At 30.4% G+C, this 24,509-nt stretch overlaps 1 protein-coding gene across 1 annotated transcript in view; it reads right to left on the bottom strand.

The window, feature by feature from the left end:
* Positions 1–17,873, bottom strand: part of pds5 (cohesin associated factor B pds5) — a 184,463-nt gene extending 166,590 nt beyond the window's left edge. The window contains exon 1 of the mRNA XM_075353663.1: positions 17,604–17,873. The gene's annotated coding sequence lies outside the window, so the exon portion shown is untranslated. The remainder of the gene's footprint in view (positions 1–17,603) is intronic.
* Positions 17,874–24,509: the final 6,636 nt, after the last annotated feature.

Raw genomic sequence — 24,509 nt, 5'->3', positions numbered from 1 at the left:
TTGTTTGTCAATTTGTGTCTAGAAGATCAGCAGAACAATAAACAGCACATACTACTATGACATGCAAATCAACATGAAGTCAGCAGTGTTGAAAAAACACCCTTCTTTTTCTGTTTAGCCTACAGAACCACCGTAAGATATTACTTAAGGATGTAAGTAATACTTTGCATGATATGTATGAATGTAAAAGAAATGTAGTTTTGTACAGTCTCAGGTCAACCATTCTTGAGATGTGTGATTAATTGAAACCCAACCACCAAAGAACACCGGTATCCACAGTCTAACATTCAAAGTCATATAAAAAAAACTGTCTTTATGAGGACTCAAACCCTAGAATTCTCAACTTTGAAATCAGCTTATTTGCAATGACGAGTTCACCACTACACCAACCCGTGGGTTAAAAGAAAAAACACCCTAGATCTCGGCAAAAAGATATCATACAGCTTCACAATAATGCTCAACCTCAAATGGCTCATGTAACCTGAGAAACCATCAACAAATTGCATCAAGAAGTACAAGGTTTATTTTTTTCAAGGTCCGATCGGTTGCAAAATAAAAATCTCGCAAAAATCAGATGAACCTTTGCACAGCATCTCTAATATGGTCTTCAATCACATCGCGTCACTTCGTTTAGTTCTGAGCACGCAACTAGCATGTAAACATGTCTACAACAAGAGCATATCCCGCCAAGTGTGATGTGCGTGCAGTAATTCGATTTCTTCAGGCTGAAGGGTCTAATGTAGCTGAAATTCATTGAAGTAATGTGTACGGTGAAACTTCAATGAGTGACAGCAAAGTGCGACAATGGTGTAGGAAATTTAAAGCAGGGTGTACAGATGTTCACAATTTCTGTATTGAGCGATTCGTTTCCTGAAATTTCAAGGTCAGCTCTCTACACCACTGTAAGTGGGAGACTTCAGTACTGCAAACTGTGTGCGAGATGGGTTCCTAAGATAATGTCCAACCATCACAAAACTACAAGAATGGACACCTCCCTAACGTTTCTCCAGCGCTACCACAACGAAGGAGAAGATTTTTTGAACAAAATTGTCACAGGGGATGAGACATGGATCCATTTCGAAACTGAAGAAACAAAAGAACAATCCAAACAGTGGATGCATTCTCATTCTTCAAGAAAACCAAAGAAGTTCAAGCGAACCTTCTCCAACAGAAAGTGTATGGCTACTGTGTTTTGGGAACGGAATAGAGTTCTCTTGGTGGAATTCATGGAACGTGGCACGACCATCACTGCAGCCTCATACTGCGTGACTCTTCAATGTCTACGAAGGGCAATTCAGAATAAGCGAAGAGGAATGTTGTTATCAGGCATTGTCTTTCTCCATGACAATGCTCAGCTGCACACTGCAGCTGTAACAAAGAAGCTCCTGCAGTGTTTTCGTTGGGAAGTGTTTGATCACCCACCATACAGCCCGGACTTGGCTCCATCCAATTTTCACCTCTTTGTTCACATGAAACGCTGGCTACTAGGACATTTTGGCACAGACATCGATCTGCAGACCAGCGTAGAAACGTGGCTGAAAACACAGGCAGCTCCGTTCTATTACGAGGGTATTGGAAAGTTGGTACCATGCTATAATAAATGTCTAAATCAGAATGGCGACTATGTAGAGAAATAGCGTAACTATGTAAGTACTTGTAACAAATAAAAAATTTTTTATTTTCACTGTGGTTTTAATTTTGTGACCGATTGGACCTTGAAAAAAAATAACCCTAGTAATATCTCACCCCATCCCAATTCAGTCCTCACTTGGTTCCATCCAATTTCCACTTGTTTAGTCCACTCAGAGGCATTACATGGTAAGAAGTTTAATGGCAATGATGACATCAAAGATGTGCTAACTTGCCTCTGACATAAAGGCAAAGATTTCTTTGCAGCAAGCATAAATAAGCTGATTCAGAGATGGGCATATGTATTAATTTTGCTGGAGGTTATGTTGAAAAGTGAAATAAATTTCACTCTAATTAAATAGACTATTTTTGCTCCAGAGGAATTTGTGTCTTCAATTATAGAATAACCCTCACTTTTAGGATTGATGATTTCTAAGTTTCATAACGTTTTTTTAATAATTTTATTTTAATTTCACTTATTTTAAGTAGTGATACTAAAGATACTTTGTTCCAAAGGTTTTTTGCAATGTGAAAAAGATTTTTGGCTTAATTTAAAAATATAACATTTTTCTGCCATATTCTAATCAATTTTGTTTTAAATAAAATAAAATTTCTTAATTCTTTTATTTTATTTTCAGTTTGCTTTACACACGTCAATCTTCACTAAATTAAATTCTCTACAAATTTTATCCATTTGTTGGGAATTGCACCAAACATAAAAAAGGATTCCAATTTTTCGGCTTTACGATAGGTTTCTAAAAAACTACTGAGGTACCATTCTGAAACAAATTCTACCCTAATTTTACCCCATAATTTGTATCCAAAGAATTTCAATGTAGCCTCACTTTATTAGAGTAGCAGAATTTAAAGCAAATTTTTCAGTAGCTGCAACCAAAAAACTAACCATTATACTTTCTTTCGTTTTAGAGCTAAGTCACAAGATGTATGGTAAACAGGCAGAAAAAAGGGGTATGGGTTATTTTTTAATTTTTCGACATTTCACGACATAAGGACCCAAAAATAAAAAAAAGAAGAAATTCAGTACATACTATATTACACCAACATACTACTATTATGTATGTGTATTAGCATGTATAAAACTTAGTAATTTTTGACTGGATAAACTCTGATTTTGATGAAATTTGGCATATGACTCGTGTGGCATGAAGTATATATGGAGCAATTTATTGGTAAAATTTTTGTGGACACACCCCACTTTATATCATGCTCAGTACATGTGTACGTTCTTATCTTACCATTTAAAAAAAAAAATTTGCCCCAAAAATAGAAAAAGGTATCTTTCTATTTATTGCATGTTTTTTAATGGATTTTTTTTTCCTAAGCATAGCAGTAGTACAAGTGGCCCAAAAATATAAATATAATCTATTCATTTTTAGCAGATATGAAATAAAAAACTGCAAGTGTGAAGTGCATGTGTATACAGGACACTACTGTACACACTGAGCTGTTGTAACTACTGGATGTTTATAAACAAAAAATCATTGTTTATCGCAGACTTCAAAATAACAGTATAAATTCTCTTATTCCATACTGGATATTTTTATTTTCTTGTATTGTAGTTCTGTTTCAGTACTATTTTTGGCACACGTGACTGTTCGTGTATATTCGGTTATTGTGTGATTTATTTACTGTGTGATTATTACTGATTATTGTGATTTAATACTGTGATTAGCCTGTATGTTGTGAATTCAAATAGTTTTATCAATATGGCTGATAATTAAAATGCCGTTTATTAAAATGCTGCTTGAAAAAGGCGTGAACAAGGTATCAACTGATTAGTGGAAACAGTGTATGAAGCATGTTACAGAAGAAGAAAGGAAAATGTAGGACTTGGATAATTTTCTCAATGTTGTGGTTGATGAACTAAAAATTAATGTTAGAGAAGATTCGTCGTCAACGCCAACTTCTGGAAGTGATTAAGAATTGGATATAATACAGGAAATCCAGTGTTTGTTGGACACCAACAGGGAATAAGGTAAGTAATTTTCCTAACGTTTCAAAATGATAAGGTTTTGTTTAAATTATATATTTTGCCTATTAAATTATTATTAATAATATGGTAGTTACTGTTTGGGATATTATTGTTTTCATAGGTATTATATTAAAAATTTTGAGGAATTAAAAAGTTCAATATAAAATTCTAGAATAAATAAATACATAATTGAATAAATTATAATAGTAATTAGAATTATAATAATTATAATGAAATTAAGTGTAAAGTAAGTATAAAATTTTGTGAGGAATTACAAAAAATTGTAAATTTAGTATGTGATATTTTTTATGGATATTGTTCCACACTGCTCTGTCTGCAGTGTGTTTATGCGATATATCCATCTTAGAATGAAGAGAGTGTATTTTGGGGCAATATTGGGGGTTGAGAGAGCCAACTTTTTTGAATTTTTTAAACTATTTTCACATACCATTATTTTTTCACAACATAAAAATAAATAACCAATGCCAGGGAAGTCAGATTTTTTAATATCTACATTTTTATTTTTTACCTATGACTGGCAATTGCTTCCATTTCTTTGCCATACTCTGAATATTATAAAATATTCTTTAAGCATAAACTTACATATATCAATGCAGTTATGACTTTGTTAACATAACAAATATCTAGTATAAAATACAATAGCAATTACAGTACTGCTTATATTAAAAGATGTAAGAATTTAAATTTACAGTACTTATGATGCACACGTTTCAATGATTTTAATCTTCTTTAAACAAACCAATTAGGAGAAAAGAGAGTTTAAAGTTACAGGTAACTGAATGTTCCAGTATCAACATAGAATAAAACCAGTTCATAATTTATAATACACAGTTATATTAGACCTGAAATTAATCTGTCCAATCTTTTCAATAAATTTTTGAGATCTTATCAAAAATAAGTTATAGTTTGTTTTTTCATTCCTCACATCTGTCATAAAACCAGCTTTCGTTTCTAATTTTATTACTGTTGAGATATTTTGATTAACAAAGCATGTAACTTCTTATAAGATTCATTAAAACAGGTATACAATCTTTAACCAAAATCAGTTAAATGGCAAAAGACCTTTTTTACACAAAAGTTTTTTTTTTCTTTAGTTCACCTTCAATTTAGTAATTTAAATTAGTATATCTCTAAATGACTCATTAAAAAAATATGCAGTTTGTTAACATCCATTTCCAAGTTATTCATAAATGAACATCAGTCATTTAGTTTCTATAAAAAAAAAACAGTTGTCACCGCATTTTGGAGGTAAACAGAAATTAAGAATGTAAATATATATAAGTAAGTAAACAAATATATATATATTTATAAACACACATTCCTAAGAACCTAAGCTCATATTCAGTCACAGTCTCTTAAAACAGTTTCTCTACATTTATTTTCTTATTTTTATGAAATCACAGGTTTCTTGCCTTTTGCCTTTGTCCAAACAACTTTTTTTTTATACTCCAACAGTCTTTTTGTAGACCTACCCGTACATTAAAAATTTAATGTTTAAAAAACCATTAAAAATTAAAGAATAATGGTTTTCCAATTCTTCATTAAATATCTAAATTTTAATTGTCACCAAATCAAAACTTGGTATTTTGAAACTGGCTTCAAAATTTTGAAATTTAAAGAACTGGAAAAAGTATTATTTATCATTTTCAGAGAAGATGTTTTTGTTTACACACGTTTTTGCAATACTAGATCAGCTACACTGATAATAGCTTGAACATCCATAACAATATATGGATGGATCAAAATTGAGTAACCACTCCTTTTTTTTTTTTTTAAGTCTACCGACCTACAACAAAATGATACAACACTTGTCATAGAATTTCATGAATAAACGATTCATCAAACAATTATTTTCATTATTTAATGTAAGAAAAAACATTTAAAGAAGTCATATAAAACTGATCCATTGTTTGGATTAGCAGCGAGTACCAACAACTGCTACTGCAATAGTTTTTCCACACTGCAATATCCACATACAAATTTAAGTAAAATTTAATTTACTATCAAATAAATTCTTAATGTCAGTACTCCAGTGCTACTAACTGATTTTCATCCCAAAAGTAAAGAATACCAATAGCAGTTTACATCACAGGATAATTAGGATGAATTTGTTATTTAAAACTCAAGAAAGAGAGTAGTGACAAAGAAATGGTATTGAAAAGCTGATGGTAATAAATATAACTTTTCCGGCCAGGTTTTAAAGTATCAACTATTTCTGCATGGGAAGATAAGCCTAAATCTCAGTCCCATTCATCAGTTCTCAACCATCCACAGTTCCATGAACTCGCTCATTATTTAACTGAATGCCAGTTTTACTTTGGCCATTATTGTTAAACAGCCCTACTCTGGTTTACCATAAAAGAAAAATGGTTTTGAAAAAAGAGGAATCATATATTGCGGTCTCTAAATAATGAGACTAGTTTTGTTTTTTGGCAGTCAAAATGGACACACTATAAAGTTACTAGTAAAACTATGGTTATAAGAACAGCTAGCTGATTTATAATAGGTAATATTTTTTTGTCTACTATTGCCACATGAGACATAAACAAACTTTTGTGAAACGAGTTTTTGTTATATGTTAAAAAAAAGGTGATACTAATTATGAGCAATGTTGTCCAATCTAGTTTTGTGTTAAAACTCGGTGGGAATGCTACTGAATGTTTTTCAAAATTGAAAAGGGCGACGAGATGTCACTGTCATGAGCTCTAGTTTTTAGGTGGTTTAAAGGATTTTGAGATGGCCAGGAATCAGAGCGTGGGTCGTCTACGCTCTGGAAGACCGTTAATGTCAAAAAGTGACGACAACGTTGAGCGAATCAGACACTTGATACAGCATGACTGGCAATTAACTGTCAGAATGATTGCAGAACAATTGAACTTGAACCATACCACAGTCCATGAAATTTTGACAAACAAATTAGACATAAAAAAGTCTGTACAAAATTGGTTCCAAAAAAACCTCACTGCTGAACAGAAAACCAAGAGGGTGGAAGTGTGCAGCAATCTTCTAGAGCGAACTGAAACCGATCCTGATTTTCTAAAAAGTGTTATTACTAGTGATTAATCGTGGATACGAGTATTTGAGTACAACCCAGACACAAAACACCAGAGCAAGGAGTGGCTCTGGTGTTTTGTAAACTGTAAAACAATTTTTACAGTTTCCAGGGATACACAAGTACAAACCTTATGTGTTTGTAGAATTCAATACTAAAAGCAATACCAAAAGAAATTCCTAAAAGTAAAAAACTTATCTAATTATCAAAACTCAAGGAGTAACATCAATGCAACAACCAATTACCAGCCCTTTTGAAATGTTAAATGTTAAGTTTAATTAAGTACAGCATATCAGACCAATTTTAGTTTCAAGACAACCACATTCTGAATAGTGAAACAGTGAAGTTCAAATTCAAAGTTGAATTTTCACCATCACAAGATAGTGAAAATTAGTTTTAAAAGAATCACAAAAAAAGAAAGTTTGTTAATTACAAATAGACTTAACTAATTTCTCTAATAGGTATAATTACATTATTTTTAAGACGTTTATTAATGATCAACCTAAATCTCAAATCACCCATTTTAACTCCCTTCACATATGACAAAACTGTATTTATATTTGAATATAATTATTCAAAAGGAAATAAAAATTCTACAATAGCAATTCAAAAAATTATTCACTGGAAGGATTGTAGCCACTGTAACTTTGCATAAAAATAAAACCATTTGTGCTTTTAGGTAGATCTAACATTGCTGGTCGTATGGATAGAATTTCCATTAATAATAACAACAGTATTTCAATTGTACATAAAAACAAAATTTCTGATGTTTTATTAGATGACAATACAATAATCTAATTGATTTTGTTTGAAATAAAATGAAACTGAAATCTTTTGCTATGAAGCACCTTAATAAAACACACAGCATATGTATTCATTATTAAATATATTGATACTATAGAAATATAAATGATAATAAACCTGCATATATTTCTGGGTAAAGTACATCACCTTTTGGGACTCCCTCAAAATATCAAAATGAGTTTTTAAGATACAAAAATAGGCCGTCAGATCACTACCCGACACACGTAAGTATAAATCATAAAGATAGATGTTTAGAAAATTAAATTTATTATCATTGCGTTTACATTTATGAATGTACAATCTTTGGTAAAAAAAATAGCAACACTAATTCTTAAAAAATAGCATCAGTCCCCTATCAAACCAGAGAAGGGAACTGTTTTATTATAACAAAATACTCTATTTCAGCATATAAGAAAAGGCCTTATCATCCTTCCAGTGCAATTTTTAATAAATTACCTAACCCATTTGAAAATTTTCCCATCAATTTGTTTAAAATACAATTAAAAAACATTTTTATTAAAACAACATTATTACTCTGACAATGAATTTTTTTAAATGAAACTAATTAACACTACTAATAATGACAATAATAAAAAACCTGATTTTTCTGCATCCTGTTTTCAAAATTGCTTACTGAATTGTAAATTTTCTGTAGTAAAAAATGAGAAATACATGTAAGAAGAAAAAAGAAGCTAGAAAGAAGTGATATTTGCATGATCCTAAGTTGGCCTTTTCGCGTTAAAAAAAATATATATACTATACAAATCAAGATTAAAAAAATTTATTTCATTATGTGTTTTGTATGTTTTTCTGTTCTTATTAATAAATAAAGATACAATTTCATTTTTATTTATTTTACTACTGAAGTTCAATGTGTCAAAAGCACATTACATGAATAAATGTTGTATAACAATCTAAGATCACATAAGATGAATATACTCTTAAACTGGTTCAATATTATCAACAATTTTTTGTTTTTTTTTTAATGTTGCCCATTTAATTAAAAAGCAACCTTTAACCGAATCATACCTATCACTAACTACTAATCACAAAGTACATGTACATGTCACAACAAATAGGTAGGTGTACTGACCCATATGCATGCACACATTCAATGGGCAAAACAACAAAAAAAATTGAGATTTTCATGTTTAATATTTAAATACAATGAATTTAATGTTCACAAAACTGATTTTTCTGATAATTGATCTGTAGCCAGTAATTGTGCTGCCAAGATAATGAATAATATAAAAGATGTATTAACGTGCAATTCAGAACATAGAATAAAATACTAAATGCTAGTCAAAGAGAAATTCAAATTTATCAAAAGACAAACAAATAAAGAATTATCATTTTTTATCATTTAAGTATTAGTTTGGTAAAAAGAATAATTTCAGTTAACTGAAATTAAAAATAATTTTAGATATAACAATTTATTTTTAAATGTTAATAAGAATCTTATTTTTTTCTGCTTAAATCCAGAAATATGCCAAATCCCACACTTCATAACTGAAAATTACATACTGTGCATCATTTGCGCTTCACAACAGTATTTGAAGATATTATGATAATGCTGTAAAGACGTTTCATATATCTGATATTCTAATAACCAATACCAAATACTATAAATAGGAAGTGCAAACTAGCGAAAGAAGAGTGGATTAAAGAAAAGTGTTCAGAAGTAGAAAGAGAAATGAACATTGGTAAAATAGACAGAGCATACAGGAAAGTTAAGGAAAATTTTGGGGTACATAAATTAAAATCTAATAATATGTTAAAAAAAGATGGTACACAGATATATAATACAAAAGGCAAAGTCAATAGGTGGGTGGAATATATTGAAGAGATATACGACGGAGGAAATGATTTAGAAAATGGTGTTATAGAGGAAGTCAAAGAGAATGAAAGAGGGGAAACAATACTGAGATCTGAATTTAAGAGACCACAAAAGATTTGAATGGCAGGAAGGCTCCTAGAATAGACGTAATACCTGTAGAATTATTGTGCAGTTCTGGTGAGGAAGCGATTGATAGATTACAAAAAACTGGTGTGTAATATTTATGAAAAGGTGAAGTTCCATCAGACTTAAAAAAAACTGTTATAGTCATGATACCAAAGAAAGCAGGAGCAGATAATGTGAAGAATAGAGAACAATTAGTTTAACTGGTCATGCATCAAAAATCTTAACTAGAATTCTAGACAGAAGAATTGAGAGGAGAGTGGAAGAAGTGTTAGAAGACCAATTTGGTTTCAGGAAAAGTATAGGGACAAGGGAAGCAATTTAAGCCTCAGATTAATAGTAAAAGGAGGATTAAAAAAAACAAACCAAACATACTTGGCGTTTATAGACCTAGAAAAGGCATTCGATAACGTAGACTGGAATAAAATGTTCAGCATTTTAAAAAAATTAGAGTTCAAATACAGAAATAGAAGAACAATTGCTAACATTCACAGAAACCAAACAGCAACAGTAATAATTGAAGAACATAAGAAAGAAGCCGTAATAAGAAAGGGAGTCTGATAAGGATGTTCCCTATCGCCATTACTTTTTAATCTTGACATAAAACTAGCAGTTAATGATGTTTAAGAACAATTTAGATCCGAAGTAACAGTACAAGGTGAAAAGATAAAGATGCTATGATTTGCTGACGATATAGTAATTCCAGCTAAGAGTAAAAAGGATTTAGAAGAAACAATGAACGGCATGGATGAAGTCCTATGCAAGAACTACCGCATGAAAATAAACAAGAACAAAACGAAAGTAATGAAATGTAGTAGAAATAACGAAGATGGACCACTGAACATAATAATAGGAAGAGAAAAGATTATGGAGGTAGAAGAAGTTTATTTGGGAAGTAGAATTACTAAAGATGGACGAGGCAGAAGCGATATAAAATGCTGAATAGCACAAGCGAAACGAGCTTTCAGTCAGAAATATAATTTGTTTACATAAAAAATTAATTTAAATGTAAGGAAAAGATTTTTTAAAGTATATGTTTGAAGTGTCGCTTTATATGGACAGTACCTGAGAAGAAAAGATTAGAAGCTTTTGAAATGTGGTGCTAAAGCAGAATGTTAAAAATCAGGTAGGGGGATAAAATGACAAATGAAGATGTATTGTGGCAAATCGATGAAGAAAGAAGCATTTGGAAAAATATAGTTAAAAGAAGAAACAGAGTTATAGGCTACATTTTAAGGCATCCTGGAATAGTCGCTTTAATATTGGAAGGACAGGTAGAGGGGAAAAATTGTGTAGGTAGGCAACGTTTGGAATATGTAAAAGAAATTGTTAGGGATATAGGCTGTAGGGGGTATACCGAAATGAAACGACTAGCACTAGATAGGGAATCTTGGAGAGCTGCATCAAATCAGTCAAATGACTTAAGACAAAAAAAAAATTCTAATAACTTATGCAATACTATAATGTATAATAAATGAGTAGTTGTGGGTCAATATAAAATAAAACTTTTCAACAAATGTTTCATAACTGCCCATAAAAGGTAGCAAAATAAACGTTCATATGAAACATAACAATTATATACGGCATCCCATAAAAAATGCAACCCATCTAAGTCAGTAGATATATTTAACAAAAAAGGTATTAATAAGTTATTAAATATTTTATTTTCAAACTTTCCAATACATTACATTCTAGAGTAAATGCTGCAAGTGTCCACCACAATCGTCATGATTACACGCTTCCACACTTTTCACTGTTTCTTGCAACTGTTTTTAGAGTTTGTGGGCTGATATTTAAAACAGCTTGTTTGATATTGACCTTCAGTTATTTAAGTGTTCGTGGTTTGTAGATGTAGGCTTTTTTTGAGGTAACCCCAAAGAAAAAAATCTGAAGCAGTCAGGTCTGGAGATCTTGGTGGCCATAAGCCAAGACCAACAATGTGATCACCAAAGAATTCATTAACAAAATCATAAGTTGAATGTGCACAGTGTGATGTTGCACCATAATGTTGAAACCAGCAGTACCGATCTTCCTCTTCTAAGTGAAATGAATTGCAATAACATATTCTGATATCGTTCTGCAGTAATGGTGTACTTGAAGAAATGAAGGCAATTTTTTTTTTTTATATCACAAAACATACACCCATCTTCTGTGGGTGCAATTGATTTTCATGATACGCATGGTGATTTTCAGCACTCCAAATCCTATTGTTATGGCTGTTTACATAGCCATCCAGATGAAACCATGACTCATCTGTGAAAAAAAATCAAGTCCATAACAAGTGAGTTCATACAATTTGCCCACCAAAAGAAATTCAAAACTCATAAGTCAACTGGTAAAGTGATATTGATGGTCTTTCTGGGACTTGCAAGGCCCAATTTTTAGTGACTATTTAGAAGAACAACGAATTGTGAACAATTAGTACTATTTTAACATGCTCCAACAGAATATGAGGTCCACGATAAGGCAAAAACATCAGGGCGCTCTCTCAAAAGATGTGATTCTCTTGCTTGACAACATGTGTCCTCGTCCAATCTGATTTTCACTTGTTCAGCTCGCTCAAAGACTTTTTACACAGTAAGAAGTTCGATGACAATGAAGCAGTAAAAAGGTGGTTCACAAATGATTTGACAGCAAGGTAAAGGCTTCTACACTGCAGGAATCAGAAAGCTCACAGAACGGTGGGACAAGTGTCTAAATGTTGCTGGAAACTATGTTGAGAGTGCAAGTCTCATTGTCATTGAATAAATAGGTTTTTTCTCTATATCAATTTGTCTCATTAATTACTTAATGTGCTTCGTAAAAAAAAATCTTCCAGAAATGAAATCAGCTGAAACTGCAATAAATACCACCACGTCACAGAAACATAACCACTGATTATTTGGTTTACGAGTTTGCCACTCGTAACCAAAATTCACCATGATTGGTGAATGATTGATGACTCACCATGATTGGGATAATAAAAAAAAAAGTTTTTAAAAAGGAATTGTACCTTCAGAACTTATAGATATAAAATACAAAAACCGAAAAGCAGGATCCAGCATGTTTCTATTTGATAATATGTAACTGCTACTTCTTATAAACCTAAGGAGAATAAACTTATAACATTAGTTTCTTCAATGCATGAAGATACAATGATTGATAATATTTCAGGGAAACCTGAAATAATCAAAACTTATAATCAGATGAAAGGTGCCATCGACATGCTCAACCAAATGTGCCACAATACGAACTGTGAACGAAAAAAAAGTGGCCTTTATATTTTTTTTTATAACAGAATCAACATGGGCGTAATTAACACACATGTCGTTTATTTCTCAAATTTTGTAAAAAAGATTTCAAACAAATTGAAACCACTGTCCAGACAAATGTTTCTACTAAAACTATATGAACAGTTAACAACCAAATGGAAACTTAGGAGATTGCAATCATGACATTAAAACACCAAACCGAAGGAATAATTGAAGAAACTTTAGGTGGTGAAAGACCATCTGCTCAAAAAGGAAACAACTCTAAAAAAGGGCCAAGAAAATATTGTGCCATTACACAAAAAAACAAATGACCAAAATATATTGTACCACATGCAAGAATCCCATAAACTTATTTTGGTGTCATAAACACCAAAATAAAGTTGTTTGCTCAAAATGTTAAAAATATCTATGTTCTATTAGTAATTATATTTTGTATTATTAGATAGTTACTATTACATCTTAAATTATTAACAAGAAGTTCCTAAAGTTCTATTGTAATTCAATTTAAATGTTTTAGTTATTAATACGTAACGATTGTAATGAACATCTATTGACTGTAATTAAGTTTAAAATATACTTTTTTGTAATAGAGTTATATTTATCATTTTAATCTATACTAATATTAAAGAGATTTAAAAAAAAGATTATATACATGTAAGTAATTTATACATAATGAATAATGAAGGAGTACAAGATCAGATGAGTGTTCTAGGGTTAATGGAGCTAATTCTAAAATTGAGAGGTTATCCATTTTGTATATGGTCAAATAGTATTTCTTTATTTACAATGCTGTTTTTGTTAAATTCAATAAAACAGTAAATTTCACATTAAAATTGTTGGGTCCATGAAAAATGTGGTTCATTTTTTTGCATGTGCAGTTGATTTGATTTAACACAGGATAATTTTGATGAATGTAAGTATAACATACTTCTTTCTTTTTCCTGTTTAGTCTCTGAGAATTACCGCTCAGATATTACTTCGGAGGATGATATGTATGAGTTTAAATGAAGTGTAGTCTTGTGCAATTTCAGTTCGACCATTCCTGAGATGTGTGGTTAATTGAAACCCAATCGTCAAAGAACACTGGTGTCCACGATCTAGTATTCAAATCTGTATGAAAAGTAACTGCCTTTACTAGTACTTGAAAGTATAATATACTTGTGTATCTGATTTCTTCCAAACTTAGTGTAATCACTGCAGTTTAAACAGTGTGCTGGTTAACAGTATACTGCTTTGTGCATTAGTATGTCTTTTGTTCTAGTATTACAACTTTGGTTTTAAAAGTTATACTATAACAGCAGCAATATATTAAAGATAAAATGGAACAAACTAGATGATGGCATACAAAATCACATTTAAAAAAATACACATCAAAAATCAATCTTTGCAGATCTGTCATCTCATAGAAATTGGACAAATATATTAACATTTAAAACCTTACATTCAGCACATAAATATCACAAATTACAACACTTAAACAATATTCAATAAAAAAACACCCAAATTTTGCAAAAACAACATAATAGTGATTTTTTAGTCCTGTTACCCAATTTTAAATGTAATTTAAGAAAGGGAAATTTAATTGGAATAAAAACATGTATTTGTTACTTACAAAAGAGATTTAATAAAAAGCTATTACTTACATAATTTTTAAAGAATATGCTCAAAATGCCCACCCCTTGAGGTTATACACGCACGGACTCTTTTCAGCATATTAACAGAAACCTTTTTAAGAATTGCATTGGAAATATTCGTGATTAAGTCTGTAATATTGACTTTAAGTTCATCAATAGTGAAAGGATTGTTTTTGAAGGCCTCGGACTTAATATAGCCCCACAAAAAGTAGTCAGGAGATGTGAGGTCTGGGGACCTTGGAGGCGATAAGCCCTTGCTTATTATTCGATCAAAGAACTCTTGCAGGAAATCCATGGTTTCTCGAGACGTTTGCGTTTAGCGCTGTCTTGCTGAAACCAGCAATACTGTTCTTGAGGTTCCAGGAGGGACACAAATTGGCGCACAATATTCCTGTATACTTCACCATTTACTGTCTGTTCGAAGAATATGGGTCTGACTATACGATGAAGAAATATCACAAACCACACAACAATTTTTTCAGGATGCAAAGATTTGTCTTGTAAAACGTTAGGATTTTCAACCGCCCAAATTCGACAGTTTTGACTGTTCACATAACCATCAAGATGGATCCAAGCTTCATCACTAAAGAACACTGTGTTTAAAAATTTGATTCCATTATCATTTATGAGAGACCTAAACCAACGGCAATATTGCAATCGCTTGTTTAAATCTGGAGGCTGAAGCTCTTGGACTAATCGTACACAATACGGATAAAATTTCGATTTTTTAGCAGCTTTCTGAACACTCTAATATGACAAACCAACTTGCGTGAAAAGTTTTCGTAAACTTTTCCATGGAGAATTAAGCAATCTTGTTTTCACATTCTCTAAAACGTCATCTGTCAAGCAAGTTGGTCGACCACTATGTTTTCTGTCGCAAACACTACCTGTCTCTCAAAATCGGTTTGCTAGCCTAGAAATTGACTTTTTTCTGGCGGAGGAACACCAACAAATTTAATTTGAAATGATTCTTTTACACTCGCGTGCGATTTCGTAGCAAAATATTGTTCAAGAATGAAAACTCATTGTTCTATGGTAAAAGACATTCTGTTCATAGCACGACCGGAAATGGCACAAAAGTTTACACAGCTAAAGAAGAATCAACTCACACTGCCGTATGTATACCGGTTGAGTAGCGCTACAAACTTCGTGTCACAAAACAAAATTTCCCTTTCTTAGAAAAAAATTACCAGACATTAACAATTGGGTAACAGGACTAAAAAATCGCCCTATATAAAAATCAAATATACTATCTGATAACATTCTGAAGGTTTCCAAAGGAATTTCAAATCAAGCCTCACTTACAACAACTATGAGTAAAAATACTTTTCAAAGGCCTAAAAGAACTTCTATTTAAAAATGATTCAGATAAAATATATTATTTTATAAAGTTAAAACCATACTTTGTCAAGCAGATTTATGCCAGCATTGTAATCGAGTTAATTTATACCATAAGGGCTTTAAAACGCCAGTACCAAAAGTGAAGATACATTTATCACCACCAGTGAAACACAAATAACTTGATAAAAAACAGGTTAAATATTTTCTAAAAAAACCAGTTCTATAATCCTAAACAGAGGTTACATACACTTCAGTCTTACCATTTACACTACATCCTTTTAGTAAAAAATGTTTGTTTTTGTTATTGTATTTTTTTCATTGGACACTAACACATTTCTGGAAAAATATTTTGTAGAAACACATATATGTTAAGTACTTTAAAAATAAACATTTTGGCTGGATCTGATATAATGAGCTAAGCATTCTATTATTATTTCTGCTCACGCCTGTAATAGAACATAATATTCAGTACAAAAACAAACAGTTTTTAAAATTATACTACCTTATACACCTCCCTACTGTTCTACAATTAACACAAAACAAAATGTCAGGGTAGAACAATAGTAGTTTTCTTTGTGTGGGAATAACTGCTGTGCTATCCTCGAAAAGTTCAAGATTAATTATTACATTTTAATCCTCTTACTCGTAGTTCTTGAATTTTGTCTAATGGTCATTACTAATTGTAAGGTCCTAATTACAAACACATCCAGGGTTGATAATCTTAATAAATAAAAGATTCACTGTCACTTAACACAAAACAGATGCAACTCGATATCACTTAACTAGATGTATTAGATACCGCTTAACTAAAGGTACACCAGATATCTCTCTGGCACTGGAATTAAAATGCAACTCACTAAATGTAATAAAATAAATTAAAGTACAGTATAATGCTTCTATTTAGTAAAATAAACAAAAATTTGATTAAAGTAAAACTATTATTAACCATAAAACATAAAATTTAAAAAACCATGCTGCTGAATATACAATTATTACTCAAAATTTAGAAAATGTAAACTCATAAATGCACAGCACTTCTACCTGTGGTTTCTGAAGCAGTGTTAGCACTGATTACAGTACAGTGAATGGGGATAGTGTACAACAGGACATCACTAGGTAGTATGAGGCGTCACCAGTACAGGAAGTCCATTCCCATCTCCACATCAACTGAGCTTTCTAAACTTTGATGAGTAATAGTTACTATTTAATATCTTATACACATACATAGTTTATATCTCCTCATTACTCGGCAACAATAAAATATGCAACAAATTGCATATATGCTCTACTCACAAAAAATAAATGAATGGTGATTAAATTAAACCACCATTACTTTTAATTACTTTTCACCTAAAACAAATATATTTACTTATATGTAAATTAAGTGTGATTCTACTACACTGAACACATAGAAAATGTACTTAGAACGTTAATTTTAATAACCACTTTTCAGAAAGAATACAATTGTCAAGTTCCACGTTTATAATTATTTTCTTCTATTTTAATTCGAAATTCATTAAACGACGGATTTCATAATCACAATATAAAAGCTAAAATCAAAATAATGGTAATGTACTGTGCAATTAAGTATTTCGTTTACGATCATAACCTGCCCTGCAACACACATTACTTCTAACCACAAAGCAAAATAACTATACCAATGTTTATGACAGTTACTATACAACTAAATTAAACACTTAATAATAGAACAATAAAATAAGGAAAGCATCAGCATCACCTTTTACAGAATTAACTTATCGGAAATTGTTTTGAGGCGAAGAGAAACCTCTGCAATAGGCTATTTTCTATCAACACAACAGTTCATAACCTGGCGTTAAATACGCTATTTAAGGAAATTATGTAGGGTTTGTAATAATAATATCAATAAATAATTAACTTAACTGAAATAAACACTTACCATGCACACTAATTCGTTCATAAAGAATAAACCTAGCCTAGCTACAATTTATAAGCTAGGCCAAGCAAAGTTACGTCACAGGTTTGGGTCACGAAGGTGTGCTCCAACTAAGCCGGCACATAATAATTACAAATAAGAACTCTTGTCCATTTCGGCAATATTTAAATTCACTATCAGTTTAAAAACATAAGAAAACAAAAACAAATAAACACGTAACAACACATGAAAAGACGCTTATGGACGTAAGACACAAATCTGCGGGAAAATAAATATGACCAACATAACAATTCCAAACATTGTAATTCTATTATAGTTTTTCTTCTCTAACAAATTGATACATCATATTAATCAATTTCCAGTCATTCACAGATTTAATAGTGTTTTACTTTATTTGTAAAAATACAAATAACGTTAACATATTTTTACTCTTGATGTATCGTTGAAACAACTGAAGAAAGTTACTTTTTACTCTATGGAAAAATTGCTATGTTGCCACATGTTTTAAAATTCCGCATGTGTGTTTTCACAACTAAATGTTATGTTAGCCTCATTTACGAAGATATTGTTCGCTTTTTGAAGAACTCTACATCGTGTTTTATTTTATAAATAATAATTTGTTATAGGAGATAATTCATTCTTCCAAATATAATTTTAATAAAGAAAAAACAAAATTTGGTTTTGTTACTTCTTTTTTATTCATACACCAATATTACAAAAATATATAAAACCAAAAATTAATAAATTATAAATGATGCTTACCATAAAAAATAAAATATTAACTTTATCGATGCAGGTGAAATAATATTCGCGTACATTTGTTTTTTAAATACTTTTTTAAAAATAACAGTTCTGTTATCTTTTGCTAAAAAATACAATTATTCATTTTCATAATTCCTGATTTCTTTTTAGAAAATTAAAAAATTATGAAAATAAAACCACTTTCATTTCACTTCATAGAAGTGGAATCAAGTTAGTACTTTTTATACATTTTAAGAGATGAAAAAGACATGTATCACACATGACCCAAGATCCCAAGATTGAGTGAGCTTTAGACTTAGAATTAAGACTTAAGCTGATTCATTCTTGAGGCAGTAGGTATGATCAGAGGTGCACTGGTGCCAGAATACCATTACAGTACTGCTTTTTGGGAGAAATAAATATTTTTTCTTTCATATACAATATGTTTTAAGTCTGCCCTATGTTTTATTTTAACATTAACTATTCATTATTTTATCATATTTCTTAATGAAAGATATTATCAATTTCTTAAATGGTGTATGATGAAGGACACTGCTGTTACCTAAACACATCCTACAATAATGAAAGCGCTATGAGTCTGTGACCTATTTGTTTATATCTAGTTGACCAAAAACTGGCCCAAACTTGAGAGACTGGGACTAAGAGCAATATGTAAAAACAAGGCTTTGAAAACATCAGACTGCAGATAATACCCAAACAAAGCAAGTCAAACCAACCAATATGGAATTGCTAAGTTTTTGTAACTCTATGGACAGGTGGACGTATCAAAATTTGACTATTTTAATAAATAAAACATTATGTACTCTGACATTTCAGCTACTAAATGTTTCAGTTACTAAGTACTTCAAGTGTTCATGTTATTAATGTTTTTGTGTATATTAAAATTATTTGGTTTGATTCCTAACCTTTACTTCACTTTTACTTTTATAGGAATGTTATTAACAAATTATAAGCTGATAAAAAATATAACTTAAATTATAAAAATCAGATTGCCTAAAAATCGTCTTGCTTTTGGATATTTGTAGGCAAACAGTGACAAAATAAGTTACTAAATATCTAATTCACAGAAAAAAGTTAACATGTAACATGAAAAAGATAAGTTTTGCTTGTTATTAATGTAAACATCAAAATGAATGTTCATTTTTCATAATATTGTCAGGTAGCCTGGACAATATGCCAGGACAATTGTCAGATTGCCAGGACAGCCCCTCATGTAGCCTGCAGGAATAAGGTTCACAGTCAGTTGGCTGTGGCCTTATTCCTGCAGTCTACTATAATACAAAATCAAATGTTCCAGTACTGGAAAATTTATAAGTGTACCCTTGGGTGTGATTGAACACACTCCTGTTAAGCAAATCACATAGCATATTGATCCAAAGTATAACTATAATACAGCTCTATTGAAATTTATTTTAAGACCAGAATAAATAAAATACATATAAATATATGAAAGTAAAAAATAAATCATTTAAATAAAAATGCCAACTGATCAGCTGGACTTGTGTATATTCTATATAAACAAAGAAGATAATAAGACAGAAAAATCTAACATTTTATCATATTACTCATCAACAAACAGAAATTTTACTTTGAAAAAATGTAGCTTGATGAGTATTTTAAACCAATAATTTAACAGTAGTAGACTGTTTCAGCCACTATTTTTGTAATAACTGTCTCGTTCTTTTTGTATTATATTATCAACAGTACACATTAAGGAATGGAAGTACATGTGTGATTTGTAATAAACAGAAATGGTTGAGGAGGTATATATATATATATAATTGATGAAACAAAGCAATAAAAAATTTGATTTAATCCTTGCTTGATCACAGAGTAACAAGTTCTATATATTGCTTAACAACAGCTTGAAATCATTTTTAATTGGAATAAAAAAGCTCATCTTGTCATAAAGAGAGAGAAATACTCCTATTCACAAAACATTCAGAAAATAACTACGTAACTGATAAACAAAAAATAGTTTTAATAATAGAGATTTATATTTGCCTTTCTTTATATTAAATTTTAAAAATGCTATCCTTCAGTGTTGAGATTATTTTTATTCTCAAAAACTTTCACCAGTTATTCATGCACAATATTACTGTAAAGTTGATAATCCTATTTTGAAATTTCTGAAGGATTTAGGTATTTCCCTGTTAAACTTATTTTTCAGTTTCCCTAAAATAAAAATCCAGAGGTGGATTACAGCCAGAAATTACAGCTGATGCACTTAGAATCAATTCTCTCTTCAAATATTAACTGAAGCAGATTTATTAACTGAATGTCAATTAATGTCACATTGACACTTTTTTGGAAATACATATTATTAATTTCATAGGCAGCAAGCTTGTCTGTGAAACAGCTGCATAATAGTGTATAACAGATCAAATTGTACTAATATGACAAAGTGACTGTATATAACATATAATTGAACCGACCTCCTTGGCAGAGTGGTAGTGTCTTGGAATTTCATCAGGAAGTCCCAGGTACGAGTCCTGGTCAAGTATGGCATTTTTTGCATGCTACAAAAATTCATTATCATCTATTAGTAACTGTAAGTGGATGAAACCTGTTGTTGCTGTATAAATAAATAAATTAGTAATGGAATTGAATTAATAACATGAAAGTTAAAATAATATTTAAGTTTAACTGGATCATAAGTGGTTGTGTTAGGTTTAGTAAATGTCAAAAATAATCTTACTGTATTAGCAATACAGTAACATCTTTCCAAGGATAATTAACATCACTGATGTTTGTCAAAGAAATTCTGCTATTACATCTTCATGGTATTTTTGATTAATTTTTTATTTTAAGTTATAGTTAACGTATTCAAGGGGAAAACTGCAATAGATAAGTTTACTGAAAATGTAATATTAATTTAGCAATCTTAACACTGTTAAAATTACATAGTATATTAATTATACAATAATTAATTATAATACAATATTAGATTTATACAATTAATCCATTTTGCAATAACATAAATTAAAAAAATAATAATTATAAAAATGAAAAATGAAGTGAGGAGTACGATAATTAATGAATAAGCATACAGTATTTATTACAAGCTCCACAATAACAGAATTATTTAGTCAGGATAAGTTCAAAGCCCCAACAACTACACCAATAGTGTGAATTTATAATTCAAACCCATCAGCAGAAAATGAGGAAATGGAATGAGATGATGTATGGAGAAATGGATGAATAATGAAATATATAAAAAAATGATAATTTGAAAGTAATAGGAATCGAATACTATAAAAGAAAAGACACCAAATGATAGAGTTTGGACAAGGTTAGAGAAATGAAAGGAGAACTGGAGTTTCAAATTTTTCACTAAGGACTATGAATACCCTTTTAAAAAATGTAAAAGAGGATATATATATATATATATATATATATATATATACATATATATAAGTGAGACCAGAAGATACAGTAAGATATCAGATTGAATACATAATGGTTAGACAACATTGTTTTGAAATCAGATAATGGACTGAAAAACATATCTAGGAGTAGATATTGATTCTGACCACAATTTAAATTTGAGTTGTAAACTAAAATTTAAAAAAAGTAAAGAAAAAATGAGAATAAAAAGATGGAATGTAAATAGACTGAATAAGAATTATATAAATTTAAAATCTTTACAAATCATAGGCGAAACATGAAACAATAATAAAAAAGGTAGATTCATTTGAAAATGAATAGATAAATTTAACAATTTGAACAATTAAGGCAGGGGAGATAAATTTATGTAGAAAGGGAATGTTAATAAAAAAAATCCCTTTCAACCAAAAATCCTTCTATTACCACAAAACAACACAAGGAAGGATACTTTGTTATCACAGTGAATAATAAAAGATAGATTAGAGCTGATATCTTGGAAAATTATAAAAAATTCTAAAGATAATGAACGCAGAAAAATTTCCAGACTACTCAGTAATAAAATTAATGAAAGGTATAAAACAACAAAGCAAATTTGATTGATACAGAGATATAATGAAGTAGATGGAGACAAATGGTTACTGGAAAAGTATTTAATGTATAGAATAGTAAGGGAAACATTGGATAAATGAAGCCAAGATGGATTAGTGTCAAAGTTGTAGATGGATAGTCATTTTTAAGAAGAAAAGAGCCGAGGTGGTTGGAATATATACATAGACATAGACAGCCCAATTTTGCATCTTTAAAACTTGTCTTGATTTTTTTTAAAGGAGTCCCAATTGATGACATAATACTTTATATGAAAATATATGAAGGCATAAGAAATATTTAATAATGATGACAAGCCTGGCATTTTTTTAAGGAGCTACAGTGCACAGCACTACGGCTTGATTTGTTGACAAACTAAATCAATTTGATCAACCCATGAAAACTTGCCATCCAATAAATCACTCATAAATTTCCTTTTGTGGGCAACAGAAATACCATTAATGGGAATTCTACCAACATAATCAGCAATGCTACATCAACCTGAAAAGCACAATGATGGTTACAATCCTTAAAAATTTAAACTTCTGAAAATGGATAATAGAGAAGAGAAATTTGTAGCTGAATTTTGTAAAGAGAGAGATGAACGAGGTTCATGGTTCTTATATGTCATTCAGATATAGTTAATTTGGTGATAGAAGGAAGTGTACATGAAAACAAACAATGTTATTTAAGGGATAGGCAGCTGAGAACATTAGATGTAGTAATTATGATGAGATATAATTACAGCAAGAATACATATTTATATACTCATGTCTAAATACATGTGTGGTATACACATGTATATAAATTATTTTATTTATTTAAACCACAACAGGCTAACTACCCAATTACAACTATGTATAAAAGATGAATTTTTTAGCATACAAATGCCAAGTCTAACCAGGATTCGAATCCAGAGAACCTACCAGATGAAAGCCAAAGATGCGACCACTACATCTTGGAGATCAGTCTATCAACTGTAACAATTTTGTTAATTAAAATATTGAAATTAAATTAGAAAAATTGTTATAAAGGCAATATAACAATTTTATTCCTAAACGTATTTGGTAAAAAGATTATAATCCATTATCAATCAAAAATAATACAGAAGAAATAAATTGTTAATTTATACAGTGAAGTATTGTCTCAAATTAAAGAAATGAAATATAAAATAATTTGATTGTTGAGAAATAATTGAAGGAAGGGGAATAACAAAATAAGAAAGAAACTGGTAGAGAAGTCTCAACATCCACGTTCACTTACACAAATCCCTTGTCTCTAAGTGATGAGGAAGAGGATGTGGAAATGTTTAAATAATTTATCAAAGGACTGTAGTTGATAATTCCTTTCTGAGAATCATGTTTAAAGCAGTTCTGGTGAGTCCGGAAACTACTATAGCTTGTCCAGGCCAAATTGGCATAGATCTGATCTAGGTGATGGTTGGTTGCCTAGCTAGCGCGGGGCTATAATATGCTACTTGTGGAAGACAGTATACATATGGCATAATAAATTTTACAGCATATTTATATATATATATATATTTTATCTTAGCAATTTTTTAATTTAACTAATTTTTTACATTAACTTACAGAAAAATTTTTTTTTAGTATTTTTTATATCAATGTTTATTCCAATCAATAAACAAACTCACATCATAAATTTTAAAATTATTTTTAGTCTTATATTTATGTAAAAAAATAAATAAATTCATAACCAAATAAAATAATACAGAAATATTTAGCTAACTTATTTTTATTCACTCTTGGACTCTGAATATGAGATTCATGGAACGGAACCTTTCAGTAGAATTTTAAAGCATATCTGCTTTTCCATTTGCTCTAAAATTTTGCATACAGGTTTGCTCCTGATGACAACACATTTTATAAACATTTTCAAGTCACTAAGATACCCCAAGTTGCTAAATGAAAAAATTGCCCTTTGAACTTATGCAACCTCGTTTACATGCATATTTTCTTAGTGAAAGAAATTTTAAGTGAGATATATGTTAGAGTATAAGTTGCTACTAGAAATTCTGTACAGTAGCTATCGAAGTTTTGGGAAAATTTAGTACTTTTTAACCAGACACGAATTTTTGGAAGAAAATCGCAAATATCTTGAAAACGGTTGGTCCTAGTGCTCTGAACAATTTTTTTGACCACCTTCAACTCCCTATCT

Source organism: Lycorma delicatula, chromosome 1, assembly GCF_047948215.1.
Source record: "Lycorma delicatula isolate Av1 chromosome 1, ASM4794821v1, whole genome shotgun sequence".
Lineage (NCBI taxonomy): Eukaryota > Metazoa > Arthropoda > Insecta > Hemiptera > Fulgoridae > Lycorma > Lycorma delicatula.
The sequence above is the reverse complement of the archived record's forward strand: the minus strand, read 5'-3'. Positions and strand labels throughout refer to the sequence as shown.